Below are 19,180 nucleotides of genomic sequence, written 5' to 3' on the forward strand. Positions count from 1 at the left end.
TTTATTTTAACAAATCGTTACCTTACTTTGAAAAGGTTCTAACTGACATTTTCGCCTAAAATTACTTTTTGGCGTGAAAAGGTTCCATTAGCCATATTCTATCATATATGTTCATTTCAGAGTCATCTATTGTCAAATATGGGAATTAGCAGTATGCCGGAGTTCTATCTACATGTCTTTTTATATTGAAAATATGACCATTCCAAATTTCAAACGCTCATTGCTCAAAACATGGTCAAGTGCAATTAGAACCTTTTCAAAGTAAGGTAACGAAATTTTATTTATTAAAGACATTTAAATTTGTTAGTACATATAAGCAACCGTGAGATTACGAATATATTTTGCATCAGTTGATAATTTCCCATTGAACCGAACTAAAGCGATCCAGCGCATCTATTCTATACGCAAGACTGCTATCGGCGGCTATTGAGGATAGTTTTTTATATTTTTATATTGACGTATTATAATTTTTACAATAATTTGTTATAATTATTACAATAAGTGCTATGTTTTAAAAGTACCTCATTTGGCTGTGCTAACTTTTAGAGCGAGATAGACAGTTAACTAACTTATTGTAACAATAATTATAATACCACAATACAAACATGATAAGCAACCCTTGATAACTGCCGATAGCAGTCTTGTGTATAGAGTAGATGCACTGATCACTATTGAAATATGTGGGGAATAAGTACGACAGGTTCATTTTCCAGAGCAGCCGTTGTTGTATAAAACGAAGCTAATTCAGACCCACGGCTGATCAAAAATTCAGTTTTTTCAAATGTATATTTAATCCAGTGAAATTGTATACCTATCCAATAAGTTGGGAAATTTATTAAGACATTTAATATTCATTGTAAAAAAAAACTCTTAATTAAACCTTCAGTATGTACATGAACATAATATGCTTCGCTTAAGATAGAAATTTCCTTAAATTGTAATTACTTATAAGAGGGTACAAACATACAATATATTTTTAAGGCTCGAGGTAATTGAATAAAATAATATTATCATTGCGATGCTCCAAATGTGTTTACCCGTTTCATTTTCACTCCCCAAACTGTTTATAATCGTAACTCCTTCATGCAATTTTACACCACTGCCGCTAAAGCAATTTTATTTCAATAATAACGTATATTTTATAATTAATTACTTTTTTTATTCAACGAATAATTTACAAGATTTAAGAATGTAACATTTTAATTATTGAACATACATAATTTTGAAAACACTTCTGAGAAAATATCGTCACTGTTCTGGCAGAAGACACTAATTCGAAAAAATGACATAATGAGTTAGCTATACCAAAATGTTCCTTATTTCAAACTTTACCGTCTGGAAACATTCTTAATAAATAAATAATCTTTATTTTAAAGTCATCCTTTTTACGATTACTTAATAAACTCACATGCTAGACAATTTCAAACATTTGAACAACTTCAAAGTCAAATTACTCAAAACTAGTATTCTCCAGTGTGTTCTGCCAGAACAGAGACGATATATTATATCCAATAGAAAAATCTTTTAAAAAAAAGTAAGACACCCCGCAGGAATCAAACCTGCATCTCTCGGGTTTCGCGCCCACGCAAATAATATACTACTATGCTAAAGGTACCATACTTAACTACGACAGATTTTAACTAATGGCTCTTATAATACTCTCTTGAAGCGCTTTAGCATAATGGTATATGTGCATGGGCGCAAAATCCGAAAGATGCAGGTTCGATTCCTGCGGGGACTTACTTTTTTCAAAAAAAATTCTTCTATTGGTTATAATATATTTTCTCATAAGTGTTTTCAAAATGATGTATGTATATTTTATAGTTATACGTTTGTTTAATCTATGTAGACCTTCAAACTGTTCGATAACATCAATCTATCTCATCGCAGTAGCAAAAAAATAAATGCCGATCACGCGGAAGGCCTTGCCTCTAATAAAGCGCTGAGCGAGCCAACGACCCTTAATCAATTATCTCAGCTCTGTTCTGCTAGCACACTCTAACAAATAGTTTTAATTAGGTTTCGCAAAGAACGTCTGTTTGCGTCACTCCCTACCGGTCTGTTTACACAATCACTTTGGTTCCAGGTCCATTCTCAGTTTTAGGTCACTTCTCAATTACAACGGTGTGCACTAACCTGAAAATTTTAGACGGACGATCCAAACAGCCTGAAATAGATTCAGTAAACTAGTAATTTTATTATTGTCAATGGACGAGTGTTAACGGCCAACATGCTCAGCGTACGTCAAAATGGAGCTTTTATGCTATTTTCAAAGCATGATCCTGGTTTACCATTTTCTTTTTATTTTAGTGAGGTACATGTTCAAACACGCGCGTTAACATGATCTTACTCCCTACTTCATTTATAGTTTGTCAATTTATGTGCTACGGCCGTATGTTGTAGCTTAACCACTGGGGAATGCCAATAAAAATGGCGTATTTCCAAAAAAAGACTACCTTATTCTTAGGTCAATAATTATTATAAAGCAAATATTATTCGTAAAATGTTTATCGCATTTGAATGGTCAAAGACATAGCTTATAATCAGTATCTTTAGAATTATCTTAAAATGTGTAAATTTTGCTCATTTTTTGAATAATAAAATGCCCAATTCTTGTCAAATTTGGGATAATAGAGATTATCAATATAATTTTTATTGTAAATATTTCACTTTAATAATGTCGACATAAATTTTACTAATGGTTTTATAAATGCTTTTAAAAATTAAAAAATATAAAAAATCTTAACACCACTTCACATGGACGTACTGAAATATGACTATATTCTAAAACATTAGAGCGAGAGGTTTAAAAGAATACTATTTTATGGAATAAAAATACTTTATGCAGTCATCAAATGTTTATAATAAATATAAAGGATAATAAGGCTTTAAAATTATGTAAATAGATTATCTACAACGTTTAAGGAATGTCCAGGATCATGCTTTAAAAATAGCATAAAAGCCCCATTTTGACGTACGCTGAGCATGTCCCCCCTTATTTGGCAATATTAATTTGTCATATTATAAAGACATTCTATTGATTAATATAATATAACGTATCCTACAATGTTTACTTAGTATTTAAAATGAATTTTATTTCAGAAATTGTCTAACTATCAATATGCAGTTGTATATAATAATAGCTATAATCACGTAATCGGTAAACAAATGATAAAAAATATTGTAAGTATTTTGAAAAATATATTATATGGTGTCGGACTAGACTCCATCGGATTCCGGCCAACGTCCTTTACCAATTTCGACACCAGCGCTTCACGTAGCTCCAACAAATTTAACTAATATCCATGCAACTGAAGCGCTTCTTTCTTTTGGAGTGTTATAAAATTTTACATATTCAATTAATAATATTACATTCTTAAATCTTGTCAATTATTCAAGTATGACCGAGCACTCGCGATTTACGACTGGTTAAGTGATGGATAAGTCGCGGGTGGCGTTCGAATCCAGGGTCTGGGCAAATTTACGTGTTATGTATAGATTAATGTGTTATGATTCTCTTAATGCGTCTTCTTCTTCTTCCACCCTGTCACGTCCCAACATTGGGGGCATAGGGCAAGCACAAGTTGGCACCACTTCCCTCGGTCCATCGCCAACTCCTGCGCCTCCCGCCATGTCAAACCTGCAACACGTAGGTCACTTTTGTAGCACCGCTGCAGGGTGAGGGAGAGCCGGCCACGGCGATGGAACCCTTGAGGCTGTGCCACAAGGGTACGAAGTGCCGCACTCTTTGGCGGTATCCGGAATACGTGTCCCAGCCACGTAAATCGTCTGTTCGTGATAACTTCAATCACCGAAGGCTGTTGTGTCTTCTCACGAACTCGGGTGTTTGTAACGTGGTCGTACCAATGTACTCCTAAGATTCGGCGGAGACATCGATTCTCAAAGCTCAAAAACCGAGACTCTTTGAGCTTAGTAAGATGCCATGTCTCAAAATATGTAGAAAATATATCCATAGTTTCCTTATAAAAATACCTGAAACAAGTTACACTATTAAATGAAAAAAATCAACAAACATGAGAATCCAAATAGTTTCTATAAATATTAGTACAGTATTCCTAGAGCTTGCTTCTGCTTCATTGCAATATGCTTAGGCTACATATTATCTATACTTGAACGTTTTATTCAACATCTATAATTAATACAATAAAATGTTTAATTCAGAATTGAAACAATCTAATTATAGTATTAATCTGACTCCAGATGATTAGATACATAGTAATGATAGTGGATAATAAAATGATTGTGAATATCAATTTTTAATGGGATTGTTGAGAGGAGGCATTTATTTAGACGAGTCGTTAGTTTTTAACTCGCGGGCACAAGGTGGCTAAATATACATTTAGTTATTGGTCACTAGTTGGTGTGTATAATAAAATAATATATTACTACGTTGGTCATCGAACTTTCTCGCTGCGTGAAGGACGCCGACTGACCATCGCTAAGCGCGCCACACCATCTTGATTTTGTTCTAGCGACGACATCATAACTTCTCATTTATTAGGGGAGGGGCATCAGTGCAGTACCCGAGTATTTAACTAGTCGACATTTACGTTGAAATCAACATTTTAAGACTTAAGTCAGAGAAATATTATATGAGGATACCTTAAAAACTGATTTTCACAGAGATCTATTATCGGGACGATAAATAAACATCAAGTTTATAATAAAATTATGTAAATGTCCTAATGATTATATCCAACACTTTTATACGGGTATATCTCAAAATTTATAGATCGGTGTAAACTTTATGTAGGTACTTTATTTATGTAAATCACGCGATATATTATATGGATTGATGAATCTGGATTGGAAACTAAATCTAACCTAACTGATGTTTTACAATTTTGTGTTGGGATTTTATGACAGTTGCTTACCTGTCATATTTCCTGATTCCAATTTTAAAATGGAAAGCTAGCAGTATAAGTAGGTTTTACGGCAATAAGCTCATATTAGCTAGTTCTAAAGAGACAACACAATATTGAAAAAATCAACTTCTAATAGAATTCTCGAAATTTTGGAAAAATTATTTCTCGAGATTCGTGATTATCCATTTTTGATAATTTCTTGTGACGAGATTTCTCAATCACAACCTCTATTTGTGGTAGTAAAAGACAAAGTGTTGTTGTTAAATTGGCCAATTAGTTAGTGGCTTAAGAAAATAATATAATACCTTTGACTATAGATACATCTAGACGCCACCCATTGCATTGCTAAATGAAGCTGTGAGCCGTACGTTCGGTTTGTGGGCAAGCGAACGCATTCGTACACAAATGTTTGAGACCATATACCACTTCGCTAGTGCTCGCCCAAAGTGCTCGCACTAGATGCTCAGAATTAAAGTATAATTTTCTTTTTTTTTTACGTTATATAGTATTTTTAAGCGGTCAAAATGCAACCATTAGGTAAAGATATCCACAATTTAAGTTATTCTAAAGAAACACTAGGGCACTGATATTAAAATATATAATAATATACAAATAAATTATCATGAACATGTATCAACTGACCTATGAAACGTAATACCATCTTCTTGCTTATCAGTACGGCCACCACATTTTAATACAACACACAGAGCCATCTTTTCTACTTAATTAACTAAAAATATTTACCACTGACTTTATGTTTAACACAAAAAATATAAATTTTAGCAACACGCGCTCGTAGGTTATCGACGCTAAGTTAAGCAACAAACTAATATTTGGCGGCGACACCACAGCAAATCATCTCTAACATCTGTAAACCTTTTATCTTACTCTAGCGCGTGTCGCAGAGATTATAAGGGAGCCAAATACTTTCTCACTCGCACTTATGCATTATTCAGGCCTTGTATAATACGCTTGTTCAAGTTGAAAAATAAAAGTGGAATCGTGTGGTAGATCACTGCTAATTTCGATACTTACTGAATATTTTTTGTAGATCACAACCTACTTGGAGTTAAACACGTCTGCTATTTATACTGTAATCTGCAAGAACCAAAATATGTACCTGCAAGGAGTGGGTTTCGAAGGTAAGATATGCAGATAAATCGTTGGTATGAAAAGTGCATCATTACTGGTTTGGTGATAAAATGCGAGCAATACACATCACGAAGAATGTCAAAGAGCGTCATTCGTTACCTGTCAAATTAATAATACGCGGTGAGGACATACAAAAGTGCTACACTTCGGCCGAGGTCTTCATTTAGTGCCTTTTAAAGACTTCACTCTCACAAAGTGATATCGTGATATCTGATAAATTCTTGACAATCACGATGTTAAAATATTTTATCAATTATCTAAAGAGGTAATTGAATGGTATACCTATGTACGAATATATATTTATATAAAATCATTCCGATATCGATACGTCATTTGTCAAGTAACTAGAAATTGGTAGATTTAAAAAATATAAAATGGTCTATCACTTTGTAGGTATGCACTGCGTATAAATATTATTTCTACGACACGTGTTTCGCTCATTTTGTAAGCATATAATATTATGGTGAATAACAGATGGTAGATCTAGGGATTGCAATACCGGTATTGCAGTATTTATCAATACCGAAATACCGGTTTTAAAAATCTAAAATACCGGAATTTTCGGTATTAAGAAAGCACACTCGTTTACGTTTTTGAAAATGAATTATACGTTATGAGGTGCTAAAATGCATGTGAAAAAATAATAAAACAAAATTCATGAAATATATTTATATAAGTAATTGTCGCGATGAATTATCATAATATTATTTCGAAATATAAAACATCCGTGACAAAAATGTTCAATTATTCTATAATTATTGATGACTGTACAAGCGTTGAATTTAAGAAGCTTTTCCTGCAGCCGGACTTATTTGCACTTGATGAATTTTTGAGGGCTTTCGTTAAAATCATATTCAAATTATTTGTAAGAAATCACTAGTTCTACAATTATGATCAAAATGTATTTTTAAATGTCAACATAATAAATGTAGGTATGTAGGTTTTTGCTATAAAATAATATTTTTAAAAGATTTTAATATCTATATTTATTGATAAGCACCTACTTTTGTTTTTTTTATGTTTAATAAATACCGGTATTCAATAATAAATACCGAAAAACCGGTATTAATATTTTCATTTGGTATTGTAATCCCTAGGAAGACCATTTTAAAAATTATTAAGTTAACGCCACAGAACAGATAATAAATAGAATACCGATTGGCTATATTCAATACGCCACATCTTGAAGCAGGGTTTTGAATGTGTGAGTGTCCTACGAAAATTAAGCACGCATTATGCACGTGTAATAGTGTGTGTAATACACGAACATTAAATGAGCGTAAATGCATAAACCGAGAGCAGTTTTTAGTATTCGACGTAAAACGTATTCTTAACACGTGTGTAAGTTTAACCCGGTTCTTCCTTACTCGAGTCGGTTACCTGCTATCGCCTTACCCGTTATGTATTTCAGTTCCCATTATTTCCGAGTTCCCTGGTTAACGCTGTATTTCTCGAAAAGATTAAATAAAATATCGTTGAAAATATCGACAACATACAATATATGTTTATACAATATGTATAGGGCTTTCCATATATATTATTCTTTCATTTCCAAGATTTATATAGTAATACAAACATGATATAATATATTATATATAGAATGATTATATAAAAAGTAGTAATTTTAATATGCAAAGATTTTTGTCAATCATGTCTAGTTTTCTCTCCAAAAACTGAATATTCAAATCATTATAATGATTAGAAATGAGTTGTATAAAACATACATAATTTTTAAGACACTTCTGAGACAATAATATAACCAATATAAAAAATATTTTTTGAAAAAATGCACCCAGCAGGAGCGAACCTGCATCTCTCGGGTTTCGCGCCCATGCACATATACCACTATGCTATAATGTATCATACTTAATTGCGACGAATTTTACTTTCCAAATTGAGTTACTATTGGCGATCGGCTTTTGTATTTTTTTTTTTTTTTTTTTGTGATTTTACCTAGGCTTTGACTGCGACTCGCTGTCATATCGCCTCTTCTCTTCTAGAAGAGGATCCTTCGATCAGGTCCTCACTCCTATTCTGTTAAATGGCTTTATAATTATTTTGTCTAGCTCTTCCGTCTTTCTTTCTTTCTTCTTTAGACGCCAGTGTTTTATGCACCAGAATCGCTCTCCTCCGTATCCATCCCTTCTGTATTTTCGATACATCGTGTAATCATTGAATTTCAGATAGTCTAATTCAGACCTCAGCCAAGTCTCTGAGATTAATGCTATTGAAATTTTTTGTCTTATTAAGTAGAGTTCTATATCATCCTTTTTTTGCTTCATACTTCTGGCATTCCATTGTAAAATCCTAATTTGTTTTTTATTATCCATTTTGCTCCAGAACCTCCCCTAGAATTTCCTTTAAGTGTCCTTCTTTGAATTGTTTGCATACCCAGTCCACTGCTTTAATTATTAGTTGTTTAATGATCTGCTGCCAGTCTCCCCCTTTCAGCAAGACTTTCATAATTTCTCCCATCGCGTTAACCTCTGTCTTCCCCTTTGAATTTTTCTTATTTTTTGTAGGCTTTACGCTACTACCTGTAGATATTATTGTTGAGCCTGAAGCTTCTACCACCGCTTCTTCTTTCTTTTTGTTTTCCTTAGTTTTTTGAATTGTTTCGCTTTCATCTCTTCCTACGATTTTTTTTTGTTTTAATATGTCAGCATAGCTATTATTTAACATATTTTTTTTTGCTTCCTTGAAAGGTATGTTCATTTTTTTCATTGCTTCTTTGCAATTCTTTTCCTCTTGCCACTTTGGGCATTTTTGGCTGTTTGCCGCGTGGTTACCTTTGCAATTGATGCACGTAATTTCCTCATTTTTTTCGCAGGTTTTGTGGTTTTCACCACACTTAGGGCACGTTTCTACTGTACGTCCGCAATTGTTCGCGATATGCCCATATCGCCAGCATTTGTAGCATTGAATAACCCTGAATACATACGGTTCTACAGCAAAAGAGACTCCATATATGTAAATTGTTCTCGGCAATATTTTCTCCCCAAATTTAATACTGACTGACGAGGTCTTTGTCAGCTCTCCTGTATCACCTTTTCTTGTCAACCTCTTAAGGTTGATTACTTTTGCATCACTTTTGATTTCCATTTGCAGTTCTTGGAGGTCCATATCAATATCGACTTTTCTTATTACTCCATAAGAGCAGGAGTCATTCTCTTTGGTCACAAAACCGAGATCTTTGAGTTCTCCAGCTTGTTTCACTTTATCTGCTTCTTTTTCGTCTTCTACTTGGATGTACGTCTTTAAATTTTTATTGTAAATTTTCTGTACTTTTACTCCTGCCTTATGCAGCATCTGCGCTATTTTCAATTTTAATGGAATTTTACTTCCCGTCGCTATCATGACGATGTTTTGGTTTCCCTTTGGAGTGACCCCAGAGTCTCTTCTGGGTTTTTTTCCAGAGGTCACCGTCTGCCATTCTTCTTCTTTTTCTCCAACCACTTCCTCTTCATCATCGTTTCTTTTCTTCTTCGTTTTTTTGGTTTCATTCACTTCCATCGTGGTGTTTTCCATTTTATTGCTTTTGCCGTTCACGCGGTCTTGGAATTCGCGCAACAGTGTGAACAAAAAACAGTGTGGACAACCCCTCGCTTCACAGCGTTTGACGCACTCCCCGCACAAAGTGCACTATCCGTGCAACAATAAATATTTTTCACTTTTTCTCAAGCACTGGCACTGATTGTCAAAATCACATGGGACCACACATGTTGAGTTTATTGTCAAATTCATTTACAAACAATATTATTTTTGTTGTATCCCGTATTTATAACCGTTCGCGAGTAACCAGGCGAATAGCGTCCCGAATACGCAAGCGAAGTTGTACAACCTCACTCCACCGCTGTTGGCTTCCGACTGCTTTTGTATTTTTAAATTAAGTGTTTTCAAAATTATGTAGGTATATTCAATAATTATAATGTTACATTCTTAAATCTTGTGAATTATTCATTGAATAAAAAAAATAGTTATTTGAGATGTATCAAATCAAAAATGGAATTATCAATATTTCATTATTTGGATTGGAATGTTGACTTACTTAGTAATTCAATATTTTTGCATTTATTATAATACATATATATAACTCCTATTTTTTTTTAAATTAAATTATAATCATCATCATCAGCCTGAATCTATCCACTGCTGGATGAAGGTCTCTTTAAGCTGCTTCCACTTCTCTCGATTCTGTGCGTTGTTTTTCCACGTACTTCCGCAGAACTTTATCATTTCATCAACGCGAACTTGTGCTTGCCCTATACCCCAATATTGGGTCGTGACAGGGTGGAAGAATAAGAAATTATAATATACTGCCATAATGTTATATTTATTGCATAAAATAACAACATTACTCATTATTAGCGACGTCCCGTGGGAGTAGGCAGATTGAGCGTCGCTTGGGGGCAGCAGTTACTCAAAAAGCGGCAAATCGAGGAGAATCATTAGGTATATATATAAAGCTACCTAAATTTAGTAATAACGGAAATATCTTTCCATTAAAAAATCAGCTCACTGGTTGGAAACAAAATATATCTATTAATTAGATAAGTACTATACAATTCTCAACAGGACTTTATTTTTTTGACGGGTTCGCGATGTCTATTTTACTTCCGTTGTCCTTGGACGTCACGTTCTTCACAGTCACTCGCGAGTTATGGAAGTTGTCAGGTGTATTTTTAAATGTACCTATCTGAAACTGTAGACTCGCAATATTGTTTATTGAAGTAGAGATGGCATTTAAGCTAGATTTAGTAGTATAGGTACCTATATCTTGTTAGTAATGTATCCATACAACACATTTCTTAGATATTGGAGTCATGATAAAAAGTACTGTATAAAAAAAACGTGGCGGCATTTTGGTACTGCCTACGGGCGGCATTTTATCTAGGGATGTCCCTGCTCATTATTAACTCACATTGGTTCTGTACAAGTCCCGAATATATAAGATCCCGAATCCCGGGATCCCGGGATTTCGAGCTATTTTCAATACCTATGAATCCCGGGATTGATTAACATAATCCCGGGATTTCGGGATTGATTTTTTTATCAATTTTTATGGAAAATAAAATGAAAGCGAAAATATAACAGAAAAAATACTTTTAATAAAAAATAACTACATTAGAAATAAACTGAGTTTGAATGAAGTTTGATTTATACCCATGTGTAGGTTGCCGATTCATTTTATTTTTTCACATAAATTATTAAAATTGGAAAGATTGGAAAAAAACAATACTTCGCATTTTTAACAAAGTAATTCCACCATGATATCATACGTTTTACGGCAGTTTCATATTTGTCTGACTAATTAGATTTATGAAGCGGAAAGGCCATAAGTACGCCATGATTATTTGCTTTACTATTTTAAATCTCGCTAATACATTCATTAAGTCTTTACTATCAGAAACAGCAATCTAATATTAAATTCACATTATTATTAAATTTGCGTATTTCCAAGATTGAACGTATACAATATTAACAATAAATGTCTTAAATAGTATAAATTATACTACATTTATTTTTGACCGATTTTATCAATGTTATTTGTAAATATAAAAATTTTATATTAACAATGGAAAAAATGTCAATCCCGGGATTGTCAAATTGTAATCCCGAAATCCCGGGATCAGAATTTTGGCTCGGGATTGGATTCCCTAATATCAACCTATATTATTACAACAATATGGTTTGTACCTACACGGACGATTCGTATTTTTTTAACCATATTATTTATTATTTTTATTACTTCTTCTCTAAGTAATATCAAAATATATACCTAAACTTGTTTTTAATTCTTGTAAATTATAGTCATTATAATATTATATATGGTTTTGAAGACCCGTGTATCATTGATTGCTATTTACATCCATAAATATATAATTACCTTACACAAGAACCGGTGTCTTATTAAAATGAAATCCTTTAAAAAACGAAACATGCTAATGTATTAAAATAAAATATTTTTAACAAAGAGATCCGCACAATAAAATCATCGAATAATATTAATTCAGTAAGCAAAAAATACACGTGTATTATATTAAAAAAAAACTGGGCGTGATTTGCTTGACGAGATACTGGTTTTATTAGAAGAAAAAAACAACAATGAATGACCAAATCTGATAGATTATACGACATTGTGTAGTGTGATTTAGCTCCAGTCTTGTATAAACATTCTTCATTTATCAATCTTTTGATATTATTTTAAAACTACATGCATCAGGTGCAGTCTTCAAGTAAAACTTCTTTTCTTTTTGTAAAAATCGCCTGAAATAAATAATTTTATTATATGACCAAGATTGAAGTATCAGAGCAGCATAATAATTTGCGAGTAGGTGTTTGATATTTAAGATTAACTTATAATTATTATTACAACGTTGTTATTAGCTCGTATTTTTGTTTGTACGGTGGTTTTTTTTATCCAGTGCAAATCTTGCAATCGATTTTTAACTAACTTCCCGACTAGCTAGACATTTGAAACGTTTATAATATATCAGAACACGATGCCAATGCATTATTTTAATACTTTTAGCCATCTTTAAGCAGAATTGAATTCATTTTCAGGTAATTCTGTTTTGTATGGAAAGTTATTTCAGAAAAATTCGTAAAAAGTAAAAGAACTATTATTGGTTGCTAAGTGGGTGGTCCTAGCAACTAAATTATTAATATATACGTGCGTTACTATGGAAATCAAAATGAAATGTCAAAATGACATTAATTTCAGTATTCTATATTTATTTAGTATTTCTATCAAGTACAAAAAAAATTATTTATTAATACATAGAATTGTCAAGTTTATATGATTCAACAGAAAATTAAAAAACGTGGTATATAAAAAGTTCTTTGTATTTTGTAATTATTTAAAATTTAATACAAATATTAAAATATTGAACATTCAAAACAAGCGAAATGATTTTTTCTGGCATATAAATGAATTATTATGTAAATCTTCCTTCGATGTCGAAGACGAAAACGAATTCGTAGTCCCAAAAAAACACAAATGATTTTTTTTTCTTTAATTTGCATAAAACTAATTGCCTTTATTATTGGTTCCTTTAACTTTTTTTAAAATTTATATATGGTCATTATGAAACTTTAATGCTAATCAACATTTTTTTTCATAAGGCTCTTGGTGGTCACTAACAAGTTTATTACAATTCACGCATAAAAAATGTAAAATATGTATATAATATTATTTCTTGTGTGTTAAGATATATCTATTGTATATCATAAATAATGAAACCAATGATATGAGGCTGCTCTTTCTGAAACCAAGTGTACACCTACAAAGTACTTCTTCTTTTTTGATCATATCCCCTACTCAGTTAGAGTATATGGACACTACAAGGCGCCTTCAAGAACCCCTTTCGCACGTTAGTTTTCTTCCGGAATCCAGTTGGTTTGAAGAACAGGCAAGCCAGGTTGAATTTCCTTTGAAGCAGCAGTAGCACGAGACCGAACCAGGACCAACGTCGTTTCTTCACTGTCAGAAGCAGATGAGCGTAAAGGGTAGAGAGTGTTAACCACATAGACGATAGTTGCATGGGAGGTCAAAATCTTCAACCACAACGGAATAACCAAGAATCACATTAATTTGTTTGTTATTACCTCGGTTTGTAGTTTTCACTAAGCTTTATGATGCTAAAACTACATTTAAAAATAAATATAAGCATTTCGCAAGCAAATAACTGTCAGATTTATTTCAGGAAAAATGTGCAATATTAACGAATACAACTTGTTTGGCTATACGTGCGTTATTGCATCTGTCTCAAGGGTCATTGAGCATATTAATCTGCCGGCGATTTAATCACTTAGCGTCTATTTTAATTAGCAGAATCAAATAAATATATTATTTTTGTATTTAAATTCTTACGCAAAAATACCATTCGAATTATTTATTCTCTCATATTCGCAACCGGTTTAAACCGAAAAAAAATCCAAGATATCAACCTTTATTTCTCTCAGTTTCTAAAAAAATAATTATTACACCTAGAGACACGATTTTCACGAATTTTTTTGTTGGGAATAAGAATGGGGTATATTATTCTGTTAGGGGCTGATGCATAAAATTTGGATTATGTAAAACTAAATAATCAATAACGCCAATACAAATATATAAATAAATAGTTAATGCAAACTTTACATTTTTTAATGGTTACTTTATTAGGGTTTTAATTAAAGGCATCTACTAACAAAATCTGATATGTCCATAAATTAATGAGAAATTACGTTTTTGTGCATCACCGTAATTAACTATGTCACCACCATCATCATCATCAGCCTGAATCTATCCATTGCAGGATGAAGGCCTCTCCAAGCTGATTCCACTTCTGTCGGTCCTGTGCGTTGCGTTGCCACGTACCTACTTTTTATCATTTCAACAATCCAGCTGCCTCTAGGTCTACCTTGCGGACGTTTTGTAACTTTTGGGTACCACTGGATGACTAGAAGATTTGTCCAACGATTGTCCCTTCTTCGAGCTATGTGTCCAGCCCATTTCAATTTGAGGCCTTTAGCAAACTCTATTATATCGCAAACCCTTGTCTGTTTTCTTATCTACTCATTATTTGTTTTTTCGCGTTATGCCTAGCACTGCTACTCTAAGTTTCTGGACTCTCTTTTACTTAGGGTCCATGTTTCACACGCATATTTGATTACGGGAAGCGCACACTAGTTGAACACTTTGCCTAAAGCGCAAAGTAACTATGTAGTTGGATTTTAACATTAGTGTCTTTTTGTCGTATTTTGTTTTCAAACTAGAACAATATGCATATTTCTGTTATCTTGTATTTTATTAATATTATAAAACAGTTTACGAATGTAAATATAGCTAATGATGCATGTGTCGCTAGATTTCAAAATTATCCAAGTCCATGATAGGTGAATAGGAGAAAAACAGCATTTTGTTTTCTCAAATACACAGTCACAAGGGTGAAAGTTTATATTATTTCCAATAAAGAGTATTTAAAATTAACAAATTCCACGTTTCGATAATGCAGAAATGTGAGAAAGCTGTAGTTCTTCAGCAATTCACAAAAAAGTCAAAAATACCTAAAGGTGGACTTGGCTGATTTTGAAATCTAGCGACACACACAAAGTCCGCACCAGACAGTCACTTTTTCATAATACAATGTACGCAGAAGAGGTGGATGATCCATTACAGACTATAGCTTTGAATTTGTCCACAATTCAATGAATTGTGTATTCTGTAGTACGTATATTATACCGATCATAAACTTTACGTAATGCATGAAACGGTTGTCTAATCAGACACAGATTGTGATAGTAAAAGTCATTTATCATCAAAATCACAACTGAAAATTACTGCAATTCTTTTTGACACATAACCTCAATTGACTGTCTTATATTATGTCGTTCCCTTATATATGCCAATCATGGGCCCCACATCGTGAAGCGGGCCCCCAGTCTAGGAGCTTTGGCGGCCCCCCTACCTATCGCTAAGGATAAAGGCAGTTTAACGCTCTACAGTAGCGTTTTCCAAATGGTGTACGCCGAAAAAATAATGTGTATTAATATTTAGTGTTGGTACTGTTTGGTTATACGGAATACAGCGGAAAACGCATTTTGAAAATAGCCGATAAACTGGATTATTTGTTAGTTTGGGTTAGTTTAGGTTAGGTTAGGTTGGGTTAGGTTAGGTTAGGTTATGTTAGGTTAGGTTAGGTTTGGTTGGGTTAACCTAACAAATAATCCAGTTTATCGGCTATTTTCAAAATGTGTTTTCCGCTGTATTCCGTATAACCGAACAGTACCTTAGTGTTTTTATATATATTTTAATACATCCATTTGAATTAAGGAAATGTCGAGTATTGATACACAATTAAAAATTGTATCATACAACCACATAATTTTGAATAATAATACTGCTGAAGGAAAATAGCGCCGCAGGCGACTTTTTTTACTCTTAGATTCAATTTGTGATGTGTGTTTATCTCACTTATATGGTCGACTTGCCTCGCCGGGCCCCTCCTGAGCCCGGGCCCCCAGGCTAGAGTCCTGGCAGTCCCCCCCTTGTGGGGGCCATGATGCCAATTATTATCTGTGTATTATTATAATCAATAATACATGTATACATAGTTGGCATATTGTAGCAACAAGCATTAGATACTTAATTTATTTCGTCAGTTGAGGTATGCGTTGCTCAATCAAATCAACGCCATCAACACATCGCGTCGTCGATCTCCAAATAAATGGTTGCCTTGGAATAAAACATCAGCGGCAAAAAAATCGATTAAGTCAACCTCAATAAATAGATTCATGAAAATATTTCAATGTCAGCCGGGTACGATGTACCTGCGAATGGCCAATGGTCATTCGGAAATCAACTCTTTTGGCAAGAATAGTAAAGATGTATTATAATTTAGATCTTATAATTCTGATCAGGTTACCTTTGCTATTTTTTTTTAAATGTTGTTGTTATCACTTTGCATTCACCACAATATATTGATCTTATAATACCACGCTCTAACGATTTTTATCATTTGGCTGTATGTTGAATGTTGAACAATAAATGGAAAGAATGTTTTCACGTACCGATTTAAGTTGAACCAATAGTGGTAATTACATAATCAAAATTATATCAAGTAAAATAAATAAATTTAACGTGCTGGTGCGATTTGTTATCGCCTTGGGTACACTAGGCAACTTTTTAGACAACCAGTTGCATGGCCCCCACATCCTGAAACGGCCCCCCAGGCTAGAATTTTTGGAGCCCCCCTACCTATCGTTAAAGATAAAGGCAGTGTGATACTCGACAGTAGCGTTTTCTATATGGTGTACGCGGTAAAATTATTGTGTGTTTTTTTTTTGTATATTTTAATGCATCCATTTGAATTATGGAGATGTCGAGTACCTATCGATACACAATAAAAAACTGTATCGTACAACCACATAATTTTAAACAATAACATTATTGACGAAAAATAGCGCCGCATGCGACTTTTTTTAGCATTAGAGAGATTTTGTGATGTGTGTTTATTTCACTTATTTAGTCGACTCGCCACGTCGGGCTCTTCCTGAGCCCGGGCCCCCAGGCTAGAGGCCTGTCAGCCCCCCCCTTTTGTGGGGGCCATGACCAGATTCACTGTTGAATCAATAAAAGTAGAAAATATATCAAGTTCGTTCAATTACAACTAACAAGTTAATCAATTGACTTTCAATAGTCATTCAACATACATTTTAACGACAAAAATTGTCACGTGAGAACGCGGCAGTACATTCTTTCTAGTCAATGATAATTTAAAAATTATTAACCAGTTGTCCCTTTCATTACATTATATGGATTAATTGTTGTTCCCCACTTAGTGTAAATAATCCATACTAGTAATACAATTGAATTTATGTCTGTGATGTATCTTTTGATCAAAATTTTAATTATTTCCAAAATACCATAATTATGTTAATTCTGCCTGCTTGTCCGTTTTTTTCGTTATAACTCAAAAACTACTGAACCAATATTATTGAAACTAACCTAGCGGCGGAGTTATAAATCCGTGTACGGGTAGATCGAAATCCTATCGGTCTATCTCTGTATATCTGTCTTATTTTTTTTATTACCGTATTTTATGTGGACAAACTCGCAAGCTATCACGTATATAATATTAACTCGACTTAGATCAACGCTGGATACACACTGGATAAAGTTTACAATGTAAACAAAACACGTCTACATAATTATTTAAAGCACTGCATATGTCATGAATACAAATTTATTGAACAACATTTTGAATAATAAAATAAAGTTCTATCAATAGCATTGAAAATATTAATCCTGTTATTTTGCAATGTCCATCTGTAGAAATCTACTTATGGAAAGAAGCTTTTCCAAAGTGAGTATACTATAATATAATATTTCTCTAGGTTCAATGCGATGCAAACCTGAATTATTTCGTCAACCTATTATAATAAGTTACAAATAGTACATCTAAACAGGAATTGCTACGTATGATACTATTTTATAATACAGCTAAAGAGTTCCTTCTACGAATACGTTTTTATTTGGTTACTTACTTCCATTCCGTTACTTGTTCATGGCGAATAAATACGTACAGGATGCAAACTACATCCTATGGGAATATCTTGAAATCTATACGGAAAGAGAATATATGAGGCGTCTAATTCCAAAAAGCGATAAGTCCACATTTGGTCAAAATCGAGAAAAAAATACGCACGTATTCTTTGTATAATTTTACACAATATGTATTGATTTATAAATTCCAAAACGCGACATAACCCTACGAAAAAAAAATTAAGTCTCGATTTATTACAAAAAGCGCCAAGTCCGTTTTTCATATTATTTAAAGCTTGGTTGATTTCATTGTTTAAGTCAACCAATAAGGGAACGTTCAATATTGAAAACGGCGTCTCCCATGCTGTAGCATCTGGTAAACTTATGACAGTGCCACGGAAATATGTGCCTTATGCGGGATAAATTAAAAATTGAAGTACAAGTAGTGCTAAGTCCAATTTTATTTTGCCTATATTTATTGCATTTAAGAGTTTATCGGCTGAAACAAATTGCTATTTGGTTCTAATTTTGACATAGAATACAACAGAAAAAAAAATCTCACGTTAAAACAAATAATTGAAGCTAGAAACATAAAAACGTTGGACCTTCTGACTTAGTCGCCACAAAGTCAATTTTATTGCATTAAAAGATGCTGTGTCTTACTGCAGGAAAGACATGTTCGAAAGTTTTCACTTGGCGTTCATATTTTATTTTGTTAGCTCACTCGCCTCTCTCTCCCGTGGATACATTTGATCAAAGAATACTATAGTAAAAGCACACTTGAGAGCGTAGTGACCTTAATCTGGGGTAACTGCTCCTGAGACATTACTAGGTATGAAAAACTGTGGAGCTTCATGATACGCTCGATTAAAATAGAGTGTAGTATGGGGTGGCTGGTTTAGTGGGTCCATGTTTGTGTTGTTGCCATTGATTTGTGTCAATTACAGTTATATAATTTTAATAATACTCTTAATGGGGTTTTTTTCACTTCCAATATATTATTATCAATGCACAGTTTTTCACAATCAAGACAGGGCGTAATGCTCAATTTGTACTTACCACAAACTTACAGTAAAATTGGTAAGTAACCGAAATCCATCTGTTAACTATAGAT

At 33.2% G+C, this 19,180-nt stretch overlaps 1 protein-coding gene across 1 annotated transcript in view; it reads left to right on the top strand.

Annotated features, from left to right (window-relative positions):
* The window catches only part of LOC147063582 (uncharacterized), a 338,578-nt gene that overhangs the window by 148,617 nt on the left and 170,781 nt on the right, over positions 1 to 19,180 (top strand). The gene's annotated exons all lie outside the window — the stretch shown is intronic.

Source organism: Rhyacophila brunnea, unplaced genomic scaffold (genome assembly GCF_057557595.1).
Source record: "Rhyacophila brunnea isolate RB1 unplaced genomic scaffold, BYU_Rbru_1.0 scaffold_9, whole genome shotgun sequence".
NCBI classification, from domain to species: domain Eukaryota; kingdom Metazoa; phylum Arthropoda; class Insecta; order Trichoptera; family Rhyacophilidae; genus Rhyacophila; species Rhyacophila brunnea.